At 38.3% G+C, this 13,560-nt stretch overlaps 1 long non-coding RNA gene across 5 annotated transcripts in view; it reads left to right on the forward strand.

The window, feature by feature from the left end:
- The window catches only part of LOC110401101, a 164,262-nt gene that overhangs the window by 50,729 nt on the left and 99,973 nt on the right, over nt 1-13,560 (forward strand). For 4 of the 5 annotated variants that reach the window (XR_002440251.1, XR_002440254.1, XR_002440252.1 and 1 more), the window contains exons 3-4: nt 4,123-4,274; nt 7,646-7,774. This is a non-coding gene — a long non-coding RNA (uncharacterized LOC110401101). Of the gene's footprint in view, nt 1-4,122; nt 4,275-7,645; nt 7,775-10,761; nt 12,086-13,560 lie in introns of those variants that run through there. The other variant, XR_002440253.1, reaches the window with a different exon arrangement.

The raw sequence follows: 13,560 nt of genomic DNA on the forward strand, positions 1-13,560 counted from the left end.
CTGGGAAGAACAGAAAGGATTCTGCCTCTTGATTTTTGCAAATGCCTCTCATTTTCCCCAGTTTGCAGGACTAAACTTATACCAATACTTAACATTTAGTTCATTTAGATTTTCATATCTTTCATACATTTGCAGCATAAAGCCTTTTACTTGTGCTGCTTTGACTTGAAGTCCGTTATTGTGGAGTCTGTGCATTTCATTCAGGCCTAAGGCAGCCTGTAGAAAGGCTCCCTGTCAATTTAACAGGATCGAAATGGAAAAGGATATATAATAATTCATGAAGAATATTAGATGTACCAGTAAATCCCTGAAACTAAACACTGCTTTATGTTAATAATGAATGTTGCTGGTATATTTCATTAAGGCTGTGACCTGTGCATTGTTCTTGGAGCCTTTAGCTCAGGTAGAACAATGGAAAGAAATTAAAAGGGTGTTCTTGTACTGGTTTGGGATTGACTTAAGCATTTTCCAAGTGATTAATTACACTGTTCCTTCTTTTACAATTTGGTCAGTATGTTACTTCAAAAATGGTTCAGCAGAAGGCAAGGTATCTTAAGATACCTTCAGTATATGATACCCAGTAGTTAATGACAATACATCTCTATGATGCGGTGAAGTTCTGTCTCCCTCTGGCTTCTTAATGCTGCCTGATCACTTTGTCTCAGTTAATTACCAGGATAAATTTAGTCCTTCCAGCTACCACTCCTCATTATGACATCTTTAAGCTTATTTATCTCAGCTCTGCTTTGCTTATTTTGCAAGTTACAGCGAGCGATTTAATAATTGCATCACTGTTGTGGAAACCTGATACCATGAATCTTTATTATTGGTGAAAACGTTTGATTTATATCATTAAAACATCACAATGGGACAGTGGCTTAGTGATCTCTGGAATGTTTACTGCTTGCTAGAAAATAGTAATTTTTACTGCAAGATATGGAAAAATTTGGCTTGCAAACCCATCAGTGATACCCTCATGTATGGTAACGCCAGCTGAACATAATGCATTTGAATCAGCTTTTGCATATGAGACTCATCAGCTGTTATTTAACGATTTGAAAATACAGTGCAGGCAGAAGGATATAATTCAGAAAGAAGATTAAGAACAAGGCATATGGTAGATATCCAAAGTGCCTAAATATTGATATACTAGATTCATTCCTTTTTCCTAGAAAGGAGCTAGAAATCAGTTAAATTTGAAAGAAAATAAGTGAAATGCAACAATTTTTGTAATAATCTGTAATAGGGATTCTTGCATCTTCCTACAATGCATCTGTAGATGTCCATGGACATTTTTAGCATTAGCAGATGTTAATGTACAAGTATCTTAGCAAGCATGTGATTAAGTTGAAGTGTTCAAAGGAGATTAAATGCACCAAAATCTTCAAGGCTCTCCATGAGTATTTTTGGAGGAGGGCTAGTTTAGATGGTGAGGATGTCTTTCTGTAAGTCTGACTGAAGATTTAAACTGTAGTCTCTAATGAAAAACTTCATCTATGAAGAAAAATTACTTGAGTCTTAATCATTTTCCTTAATGTTATTTTTTATTTTATATGCTTTGTCAGTGTCATCATCATTCTTTTCTGTCTGCAGTAGTATTCTGAAGGAGTTGAGTAACCCTTTATCTAAACATTGTTATTGTAATCTTGAAGAAATAGCTTTGGAATATTACCCCTAGTATAAATGTAATCTATTATACTTGTAACTAATGTCAGTGTGAATCAAGGAAGTGATGTTCCGATCTCATGAAATATTGCTTAGTTTATTGAGTATGTCAAATATCAACAAAATTGCTCTGTAAGAAACTTAGCCTTCGCTGATGTGGAGAAACATGAAAGAGCTAACAGAGAATGGATGTATTGTACAGACAGTGTGTAAGAACAGCCTTCCTAGGTCAAATCAAAGAATCATCTTTCTCAAGCCTGCTTAAACAGCGTCTGTCAAGACATGTCCAGAAAAGAGGCATAAGGCAAGCATGTTCAACCCACAATTTGTGAGTCACATGCAGCCCAGCACAGCTTACAATGCAGCCCACTCTCTGCCCCACACTATTATGGCAGCTCCTCTGCCCCACCAAGTGCAGCCTGGCCCCTCAGCACCAACAGAACATCAGTGCACTATTAACCCTGTGTTAAAATCAGGGTACGGGGTGCAGTGAAGTGCTATCTCAAGTTATGGCAAGTAAGTTAATGGATTTTGACACATTGGCTAAACACAGTCCTGTAAACAGCAAAAAATACACAACCATGCTTTCCATTTTGACAAAGGAATTTGGGAGTAGGTTTCAAGATTGCTGAAAAAATAATCAATTTTTTTATTTGCAACTCCATTTTCAGTCAGCATAAATACATTACTTGTGAATTTTCAAATGGAATATATTGAATTACAATTAAAAATTTGCTTGTGCCTCTTTACAGGGCTTTTATAAGACCTGTCTTACCAGAGGGAAATATCCCTCACTTCACAGTCATGCCTTGTTTGTGTCATTGCTTTTTGGTAGTATGTGCATTTGTGAATGACTATTTTGAAGGATGAAGTACAGGAAGAGTAAAATGTCATCAAAAACCTTTACTGAATACCTTGAGAACTCATTAAGAATTGCAAACACTGCCATCAAACCAGACAAAAACAAGGTCACGTATTGCACTAGTTCTATAATTTTGTTGCTCTCATTTTTGTTTTAATAAAAACAATTAAAATAAGTTTTGTTACTTTGTCTACATTAGCCTTATTATATGTTTTTATATTTTGGGGTTTGAAATTTGAGACAGGCTGTTTAGGGAAACTCATGTTCCCAGTATGCTGTCTATTCTGCTAGGATTCAGGGACAATGCACTAATGGGGCTGCTGAAAACCCTGGTAAGATGTGAGGAGAGTGGTTTCAATGTTTGAAATAACAGAGGAAGGGGTTCTGTCAGAATTTTTTCAAAAACTGAACTCTTTGTTTCATGTCTTCAGAGGACACATAACAGATTGACAGATGACAACTGAAAAATGAAACAAAAAAGCCTCACAACTAAACAGTGTGGGTAATTTTTCTGGATCTACAGTTATCATCTTTAAATGCCCAAAAATGCACTTGTAAAATCTAGTACTTCTGTTTCAGCGGTGCTAGTGCTTTAGAGTTTGCCAACTCTGTCTTTCCAAACTCATTGTTATTTTTAGTAATCAGCAAATTCAGCATGCCATCTCTTTGGGTCAGAGATTTTGCTTTCCATATCATAATGATTATTGTGAGGTTCTTCATGTCCTCACTCAGTGCATCCCAAACATCAGCAGACAAATTCACTGTCAAGAAAGCTGCATATTGACTTCAGTGGAGTAGAATGCATTCCAGAAATGAAGATCTGTTTTCATACAAACATCCTTGATTTAGGAAGGGGAAGAAATGTAGGAGAAATGTTTTTCTGAGACCTTGTGGCACTACTAGCTCTTCAAATTAGTAGGCCTTTTTATTTTCAGAAGCAGAAGAAAAGAGCTGTGCAGGTCATCTTTTCCTTCTATTACTCATTTTATTTTTAAACAAAGGAATTTAAAGAGATGAAGATGGCTCTTTTCTGCTCAGGTCACAACAGAAATTGAGGGTAAAGAGAAAAAAGAAACGAAATTTTTAATAGTGCTGAATGGACTATTTTTGTTCATTTTACAGTATCTTGCTTCTCTGACATGTTTACTTTATAAATGCTTCAGCTTGTGACCATGACTTATTTTGAATGGTAAAGTGTATAATTAATGTCAAGGTGAAAGGCGATTATGCTTGTGAACACTTCTCAATGCCCTCCAGAAACCACTTAGAAAGCCAATTTAGGTCACACATGGTTCAGTCTCTCAGAAATCTTTCTTAATAAAGCCCCGAGGCACTCTCTTTTACTGAGCAATTAACAGAAAGCCAGCTCCTCATGTTATTGTAGGGAAATGAAAATTTGTGGAGAAGGAGAAAGGACCGTATAAGACACAACAATGTTTCTTCATACAGCTCTGTTGAAAACTGAAAATGCAGTTTAAAAGAGAAGTTAAGGTAAGGAATAATGAAGGTCCAAAATAAAAGTGCTTATATGTTAAACACAGTGGTTTGAAATTTTCCATCACCTTCTGTTAAATTTTTCCTGATTATTTGAACAGATGTTTCCCAAGAAATCTCCTGAGCAAGTCATGCTGAGGAGGAATATTTCCTGGGTTTTGGTGTATCTGGATGTACTGTTGCACCCTGAAACTCCCTGCAGCTCCTTGCCTGTGGAGGCATGTGATGGCAGTTTGAGAATAGCAGAATGACAGTAAGTGTTACTCTGTTTTGCAGTTGATGTTTTCAAAAACCTGGCCCTAGAAAACCAATTTGATTCACTCTAGTAATATGGTAGTTTTTTATTAAAGCTTAGTTCTTGCCCATATAGAAAGAAAGAAACTATAGATAAGACTGTACAATAGCTGTACGTAGTAACCACATGTTATCTTGTGGAACTGGGGGATTTGTTTTCAGATTGATACATTTGGATTTCAGCTTTTGTTTCTCAAGCTGTCCAGAATAGACTTTATATAAAACATCTGTATGATGTTTCTGCCAAAATGTAGATTTATCAGTTATTAGTTGCTGAATTATCTGGACCAAGAACAGCCCAACTACAGTATGCTTATTAGATGTAGTTATACTGGTCTCATAGTCAGGCACAACTGAATAAGTATCCCACTTTTTACACTCTTTATGATGCAGAGAAGTGCAAGTACTGAGCTAAGACCTGATATAGTGGCAGTTCAGATTTAGTAGAGTTACTATTGTAGTCAACACTTACGAGAAGCAAAGATTTACTGTAGTTGTATCATTAATTTTATTTCTGCCATTTATTTTGACATCTATTTTTATGACAGTTTCATTTGTATATATATTTATAAACATGGTAAACTTTCACATAAATGACCAAAGCTTGCAGTTGAATTTGGAATCTGAAGGTCTGCAATTACTCTTGTGTTATATGCAGTTCAATTCACTGAAGCTTTTGGGTACAAGGCAAAACTGTTGCAGCAGTGCTGAATGTCAGAAGGAATCACAATTCACTGTATGATAGTGATCAGAAGGGCTGCAAAATAATCTTTAATTTATTTTCCATTATTGAAAATCTGAATCTGTTGTAGAGCAAAGGAGAGAGTTAGACACCCTTTGCTAGAAGGCAAAATCATAAAATCATAGAATGGTTTGGGTTCAAAGGGATCTTCAAGATTGGCTAGTTCCAACCCCTCTGCTATAGGCAAGGATACCTCCCACTAGACCAAGTTTTTCAAAGCCCCCTCCAGCCTGGCCTTGAACTCCTCAAGGGAGGGAGCATCCACAGCCTTTCTTGGCAACCTATTCCAGTGTCTCACCACCCTCAAAGTAAAGAATTTCTTCCTAATACCTGGTCTAAATCTACCCTCTTCTGGTTTAAAGCCATTTTCCCTCATCCCTGCTGTTGTTACATGCCCTTATAAAAAGTCCCTTCCCAGCATTCCTGTAGGCCCCCTTCAGGTACTGGGAACCCCAGCTCTCTCAGCCTGTCCTTATAGGGGAGATGCTTCAGGCTTCTGATCATCTTTGTGGCCCTCCTCTGGGCCCTCTCTGACAGCAAAATGTCCATCTTGTGATGGTGGGCCTCAGAACTGGACGTAGTACTCCAGATGGGGTCTGATGAGAGCAGAGTAGAGGGGCAGAATCACCTCCCTCAACCTGCTAGTCATGCTTCTCTTGATGCAACCCAGGATACGATTGGCAATACACAGGTTAGTCACTGTGAGAGGTTCCCTTTTGATCTATCAGTTACCTGTTCTCACTCCTGAACTTTCCTCTGAGCACTCAGCAGCAGTGAACATTAGCATGGGGTTTAACAGGAGCCTTCATCCTGTCATCACGTGGAGAAGCAGAAATGGCAAGCTCTGATGTGCTCTTGCCCTGACACTCCTAGCCAACTCTGGTGCCAGCTGTTTGCCCTCTCTAAAATGAGAAGGTGCAGCACCGGCATGCTTCCCAGCAGGGTCAGCGGACTGAGATGTACAGTACGTGCCATTACCAGCTGCAGATGGGCAGGAGATGGGGCTTTAGACTGTCATAACTGCTCTCTCCTTGAAGTAGCTGCTTTGATGTTTGGATGGTCAGTCTTACAGCCTGTAGCAAAAGAAAGGCAGGAAAATAAGGGCTGACTCCTTAGATCCCAAGCAGGTAGTTTTCAGTGCTATTTCCTATCAGAAATGTTGCCTGTAAGGCTTTCTTCCATTGATCAGGCAGAGGAGATACCTAGATGCAATAATATTGGGTTGGAGGATATTCATTAGTGTAGCCTGTCAGTTGAGAATTGGCTTGTTAGGGATCTTTTCACAATCAGAAGACATGGGATGTGAAATTCTTCTTTCTGTGGAAAGAGGAATTTCCTCTTTCCTCTTTAATTTTAATTTACTTAAACAGCTGCCTACACTCTAACAGCTTCCATACCACGTTGCCCCAGGTACAGTTTACTTCTCTGGTGTCTGATCTCATACCTCGGCACTCACTGGCTCTCTGATCCATTCTCTCCGCAGTCATCTTTATGCTGTCTAATGTGCTCTCCCTTTGACATGTAACACCCTCCCCCTTTCCCTTCAGAGCTCTTTCCGTATGCAAAACCCTTCTGTGAACTATTTTTGTGGTGCTGACAGGAAACGAATGAGCAGTAATGAAGCAGTTAGATAGAGCTGACAGTTCAATTATTTATTTTTAAAGAATGCATATATTAAAGTATTAAAACTGGCTGGGCCATATCCTCATCTGCTACTGCTCTTTTGTGTTAAGATACTCCGTCTGAATTGTGCCAGAGGAGTCTCTCTCTTAATATGTGCTTTTTAAAATAATAGTTGATATTTCTAGGACTTCTTGCTTCTGATGTTAAAATATATTCTAGGTGCTGTTTCAACCTGAGCGAAAGAAATCCAGTTGTCATTGACTCTAACTGTTGCTTATGTAGGTGAAATGCCTAGTACCTGGAATGCCTTGCTGCACAATGGAGTTGCCTCCAGCAGTGCCTGCTGTGCCCAGCAGCAGTGTTGCCTGGTGCACTGGGACACTGTGCAGCACTGCAAGTGTATTTAACCTTGCTGTTCCTGTAACTGTAGCAAGTACAGCCAATACTAAGGGTTTGTGCAGTTTTTAGCTAGCAATGAAAAGTCATCAGTCTACTTGGTGTCCAAATAGAGTGTCCTGGACATGTTGTTTTGCCACTCAAAACACTTAGCAAATTCGCTGTTCTCCTCTGCAGTGTATTCTCCGTTAAACAGAGTCTTCTCTGCACTGAAGCTCATACCAGTAATTTATCATTCAAAAGTTTTAATAGCAACAGAGTGCTATTTGTCTCTGTTCAAAATAGCACGTACTTCTTATTTAGCCAGGCTCAGAACAAATTGTCCATAAAAGCACATATTTTATTAAACGTTTGATCTCGTTTCAGCAGTATTCTAAACAATCATAAGATAAAACTGCATGTATCTTTGGCATCTTCTAGTACTGAAATACCGTGTTTTCTGTACTCTGGATAGATCTTATGTTAAGCCTGTCCTGAGCTTGGATGAGGACACTGGTTGTCGTACCACCAGCTTTCAAAATGAAAGCTATTCTTTAGTTATCCATTTGACTTTGTCATTTTGTTTTCAGGCATTGGCTATGAACTACGGGATGGTGAATGAAGAAATGAAATAACTTTTTGAGGATACTGAAACTGGTCAGCACCTTTCTGAGCTGAAATCCCCTCTCATCTAATTTGAAGGCATCTGGGGAGCCAAGGTAATTTCTCTCATAAAGCTGCTTGACAAGAGGAGTTCTAGGTGATTAAATATGTCTGTAATCTGCCTGTTCTTGTTTGTTTTCCTTTTTCTTTGTAAGGAACAAGGTGTTTGTTCGTAGGAGGTAACTGCTGCACATTGTTAATGTTGTAGTTCTGCACTTTTATCCATCCAGTATGCTTTGAAGCTGTGTGTCTGCATCTTTTAAAGTTCCTGTTTATGTCTTTACTGTGTGTATGTGAGGAAAAATTGGGATACTGTACAACTCAGGTAAACTTTCGAGGTTCTATATAAGAAAGATTGTTTGTGGTGCTGGTGTGTGCAGCTGAGACTGTGCAGAACAGGACTCTCATTCAAATAGAGTCTGAGTTACTAGTACTAGTTGTTCAGTTCTTTTTAAGTTATTGGAAAGCAGGGGTACGTATCAGTGCTGGTCCCCTGGCTGACACCTGACAGGTCACCTGAGAGACAAGATGAAAGAAACCAAAGTGTATGAGCTTTTCTATCACTATCAGAGTTGGTTCCATCTGTTGGAACAGACAGACGTTCACATTTGCATTACACCTGGCTATACTTTACTTAGCCTGTGGATGGAAGTGTTTAGTTCCCAGCTGGAACTATCAACCAAGCATGAAAATGACTTTTAAAAAATCTAAGACAATTTATAGCTGGCTGAGGTGTTAATTTTATTTGAAGACAATAATCAGTAGAAAGGTCAACTGCATGCTTGGCTGACAGCAAGTCCAGGCTGCGTGTACAATATAGCTGAGTCTCTAGTATCAGCACTTCTGTGAACTTGAATATACGCCATGTCAAGTATTTATTCTGGGAATGTAAAACTCTTCTCAAAGCCCGTTGAATGCACAAGGCAAAGCAGATGCTAACCGAAGGACACAAGTGTATAGGGCATAGCTGGTCATCTATTTTGTTTCAGCTGCATGTGTAATCAACTGTACTAGGCTGAGCAATTATTACTTTTCCACTTACGGAACCTACTTCCACTACTGTGGTTGCTCCTCATATTTAGGGTATGCCATAAAGTGAGAAGTTCTGAGACGGAATAATAGCAAAAGCTATCAGTTTTTGCTGTCTAGAAGGCTTATGCCCTGTCTGCTCTTGAAAGGGTTGCTGCTAAGGTGCACTTTCAGGGAGTCTCAGTGAGTACTTCTGTTTTGTTTGAGAGGGTAAAGGACCAGAACCCCAGCAATGCTGGTAAGATCTGATGATAACACCTTAGCCTGACTTGTAACCCTGTGAATAGCCCCAGGCAAGGCCGTGTGAGAAGCTGCAGAATGCTTTGACATTAGGCTGACCATTACTGCCATAGATCGGTGAAGTGCTGTCATTTGAATAGGCTGTAATTCACTTTTGTCGAGGTATTGCACTCAGTTGCTATGTACTAATATATACCGCTGCAATAGCTGGCTAAAGACAACCATTTGTTTTGATCATTGATCTGTTTGTATAATGCTGTTAAGAACATTACCACATGTAAGTGAAGTAAATAATGTAAGAGTAATTTAACCTGATATCCACATAAACACTTACAGGCTTTGGACTCTACTAGCTTTCTGATCTACCACACTTTAAGTGCAACCACTGATAATCAGACAACCACAAACATGGGGAGGGAAGACAGAGTAGTAGTTTATTTGTTAAATTTAGTTTATTTTGTTAAATTATCTAGTATAGCCTATTGTTAAATTACCTTTTATAATTGTCCTAAATTGTACTTTCATCTCCCACACTCCTTAGTCTGAAGGAGAGATGTTACATCACACAGCTCTTTCATGGAATATTTTGAAAGGAACTAGTTCCTGCATCATTCTGCTAAATCAAGCATGGTGAGCTGCTTAGAAAGCATTGACTTGTGAATCTCTTATGTGAGGTAGGGAACCTGACTAAGCTGAAGGTTTGCAGTGTACTTGTTGACCTGACTATGTTAGAGTAAGTAGAGAAATCCGAGAAGCATCATCTTCAGGCCATTAGGGCATACTGGGATTACTTGCACTCCCTATACTCAGCCATCCTTTTTTTTTCTTTCCACGCCTCTTCACAATTCACATTTGTAAGAATACTTGATTCACAAACATTTTCTGTATGTTCTGTACAGAAGCTATATATAAAAGAATACTTAAAAGAAAATAACCCTTACTGTTCTCTAGAACTGAAGGCAAACTGAGATTATCAGAAAATCCTATTCTAAAGCAGTACCTTGAGTGAGAAGATACCAAACATCTTAGGGGAGTTCCTATTAGGATAAACATCCAAAGTTCAAGTTATTTGCTTTCTTGGTTTTAACTATGTTTCCTGTAAATTTTTACATTAGAATAAATCTCTCTTCTTCAAATTTCAGTTGAAAATTGTGAGATGCCATGTCAGAAAAAATACAATACAGTAGACAGAACAGACCCCAAAAATATAATGTATATTCTTTCTCTTTGTGTAGTTTTTTTCTATTTAAAATAAGATTGATTAGGACTGTGAGGATTGTTGTCTTCTTTATACAGACCATCTTAGGTACTAATTATTATTACATCAGTATGCATGTAATGCTTTATAGACAAGTATTCAGTATCAGTGAGTATTTAGTTCAGACAGAGAAGTGAGTCAATAAGGCCTTACAAGAGATACAGACATCTGAAAGATGTTGGAGTGGGTTGTATATCAGAAATACATAGGCAGTGGCTTCTGTGTGTTTATATTTTTTCTTTGTTGTTTGTTTTTTTTTTTACCATTGGGAAGCTGATATTTCTGCTTTTTTCCCTATTTTTCAAGCTTTTTTGTATGCTCAAAAGATGTTACTTTCCATATTAACATAAATGGAACTTGCAAAGAAAAGGTGCTAATACTATATTGAGTCAAATGAGAAATATATATATATATTTTGATAAACAAAGTTAGTATACGAAAGCAAGGAAATTAAGTGGAGAGAGATAGAGAAGTTCACTTGCCATTGACTTTACTGTCACTTACCCTTCCATGCAGATCCTGCCAGCCTCTGCCTTCGTGCCTTTCCTACGTGAGGCTGCATGGGCCTTCACTTCCCAGAGGGAATTTAGGTAAAGTCAGAACATGGCAACTGCTACAGCTTCCCAGAGATCTTCTGTCCCCCTCAACCTGAAGTCAATGCCTTGTGCATTTCTTTTGATTGCTTCTCTTCCCAACAGACTGTCTCTGCATAGTGTTGATTTGTTTATGATGTGAAATTATGGCAAGAAAAAACAATTAGCAATTATTTTGAAAAGATGAATATTTTATATTTAGTTGCAGCATTGTAAAAGTTGCTTGGTGTTCTGCTGTCCAAAATAACCCTTTGTGGGTCTTTTTGCCATCACACTCAGAGTCCTTCTGTCAACTCTAGACTGTCAGAAGCTGACAGAGACTGGGCTGAGTTGGTCATGAGAGGCTGTGGAAGTGAATTCTGTGAGCTTAACAGCCCTGCAGACACACGAATATTATTTGGTTGCATCTCTTTGATTTTCTCACTTTTTGTGAGCTTATGGTTCCAGTGCCATTTATGGATATATCAGGAACACAGAACTAAAGTGAGGGGAAAAAAACAGCCAAGGTGACTTTTAGGTCACCGGTTTTACTATGTCAGAACTGAAAATAGAACTGGAAACATTGTTTTCAATTTTAACATGAAAAATTAAAATTCACTTGACTGAATCTATGGTATGAAGCTTTTCTGCATGTGCTGTTTGTATGTCATGAAATATTTACTTCTCAGAAAGACCTAAATTCATTTTTTTTCAACCTGAAAAAAGACTGCAAGTGTGTTACAGAATGTGCTGCTTCCCTGTTGGGCATGAAAAATTTACACTATATCACCTCAAGAGATAAAAGGGGGTCAGGTAAGGTAACTTTTAACCAGTATGTTGCTATTTTTTTCTTATCTATTTGAACTATTCAGAGGAAATTTAGAAGAGAAACAAATTGGAGCCGGAGTCTTCACAAGGCACCAGCAGGCCTGCAAAGTTTCAGTCACATTGCCCAGCTCAGCTGTCCTGATCAGTGACTAAAGCTCCCTTGAGATTTGCTGTACCAAATGATTTGCTTCAAGCTTTCAGCTTTAAGTACCAATATGACTATATAGGACACTTCCTGGAGTTTTTACAGATTTGGGATAGACAGTAATAAAGAAATGTATAGGGAACAATGTGTGTATGTGTGAGAAAAATAAAATTAGAATAAGGTTGTGCTTACTTATTGTCAGAAGTTTCCAAAAAAGTTTTTGCCCTCTTTGCACAACTTGCTTGTAAATAGGCCTACTCAAAGCTTAATGCACTTGCTAAGCCAGTTTAGTCTGCTCTAGACTCTTTATCAACACCAAGAAAAATAATTTCTGTCCTATCCTTTTTTTCCTAAAATGGAAAAATAGCAAGTCATCTTGCACTTAGAAGCCCTTCTATAACCACAGATTATTATTATTAGTTTTTTTTTCAGTTGAGGACTCCTGCATAACTAGATGTTAGCAAGACAGTGTGTAGCATCCAGTAAGTGGGAGTAAGGAGGGCAAAGCTGACATTCTCAGATGGGGCAGGTCAGTGTCATGCCCACTAACAGTACAAGTCTTGAAACAACTAATGATAACAGCATCTCCATTTCAGGTTGCATAATAATAAAAGTAGTAAAAAGAAATCATGAAAATTAGTTCAGCAACTATATGAAATGAAGGTAAAATAACTTTTTTTCACCATATTTTTAAAGAAAATGCATTTATACTACTATAAATGCCTTTCCTATTAAGTGATGAGGTTAGCTCAGTAGCTGTTAAGTTCAATTGATCTGTCCCATTTTGAGACACAACGATATTCCCAGGTTCAATAGGCTGCAACTTGACAACCATGGAAAGGCAGATCAGTAAAACTGGGTGCAGGTTATACATCTTATTTTTCATTATTTATGCTATTTTATGTGTGTTTCTGTGTGACTCTGTTTGCCTCTAAGGAAGTAAAATGAGAGTTGTCAACTTAACGGCTGGTATTTGATTTGCTTAAGATTTGTCTTGTACGTGATATCAGGCTGTGGAGAAATGTTTCCAGGCGGATAAGTTGATACCCTTCAGGGAAGGCTTTAGTGATTCTTAACAGTGAGCCATTTCTATTACTTGCGGATCACAGGTGCAGTTCAAGGTTTACAGAACTCCATTTTGATTTTGTGAAGCTTAAACTTTTTAGAAGCGTCCCTTTCTATTTTCCTTCGAAGACATTGAGTGCTTGCTGCTACACTGCCTACCCTGTAGTGCCGTAGAGAGCTTTGGAGTGTAAATGCCTTCTTCCCTCTGTGTCTTAATCTGGCTGGATGAATTTGCTGTGCCTCCAGTGCATCAGAAACGTTCCCCATAGGCTTCGAGAGAAGAGGGACTTGGTTGTCTTTGTTATGTAAATGATGGGAAAATAATTGTTTTGTATAGCCGAAACCTAGCACACTAGAGAGACTTGCATTGTTTTCATTCAGGTATATTTTGATGACTCCAGTCCCCAAATACCTCTCCTAAAAAATGTGAAGTCAACATAAATATTACTGAGATAAGGAAAAACTCTTAGCACTGGAGACTCAGAAGGCCAGACTTCCTGCACTGGTGTGATCACTGTTATCAGTCTGTAGCTGTAGAGACTTGCTTTAACTATGATTCTGTTGGTTCATGTCAACATGATTTTTGCAAAGCCCTTTTTGTTACAGTCCTGAGACTGTTGTAGCTGTGCCCTGGAAAAACTCTACCTGCAGCCTGACAACATTCTCTTGACTAATCTACAGGCTCTTGGCTCTACACCCGTCATA

This window comes from Numida meleagris, chromosome 6, assembly GCF_002078875.1.
Source record: "Numida meleagris isolate 19003 breed g44 Domestic line chromosome 6, NumMel1.0, whole genome shotgun sequence".
Lineage (NCBI taxonomy): Eukaryota > Metazoa > Chordata > Aves > Galliformes > Numididae > Numida > Numida meleagris.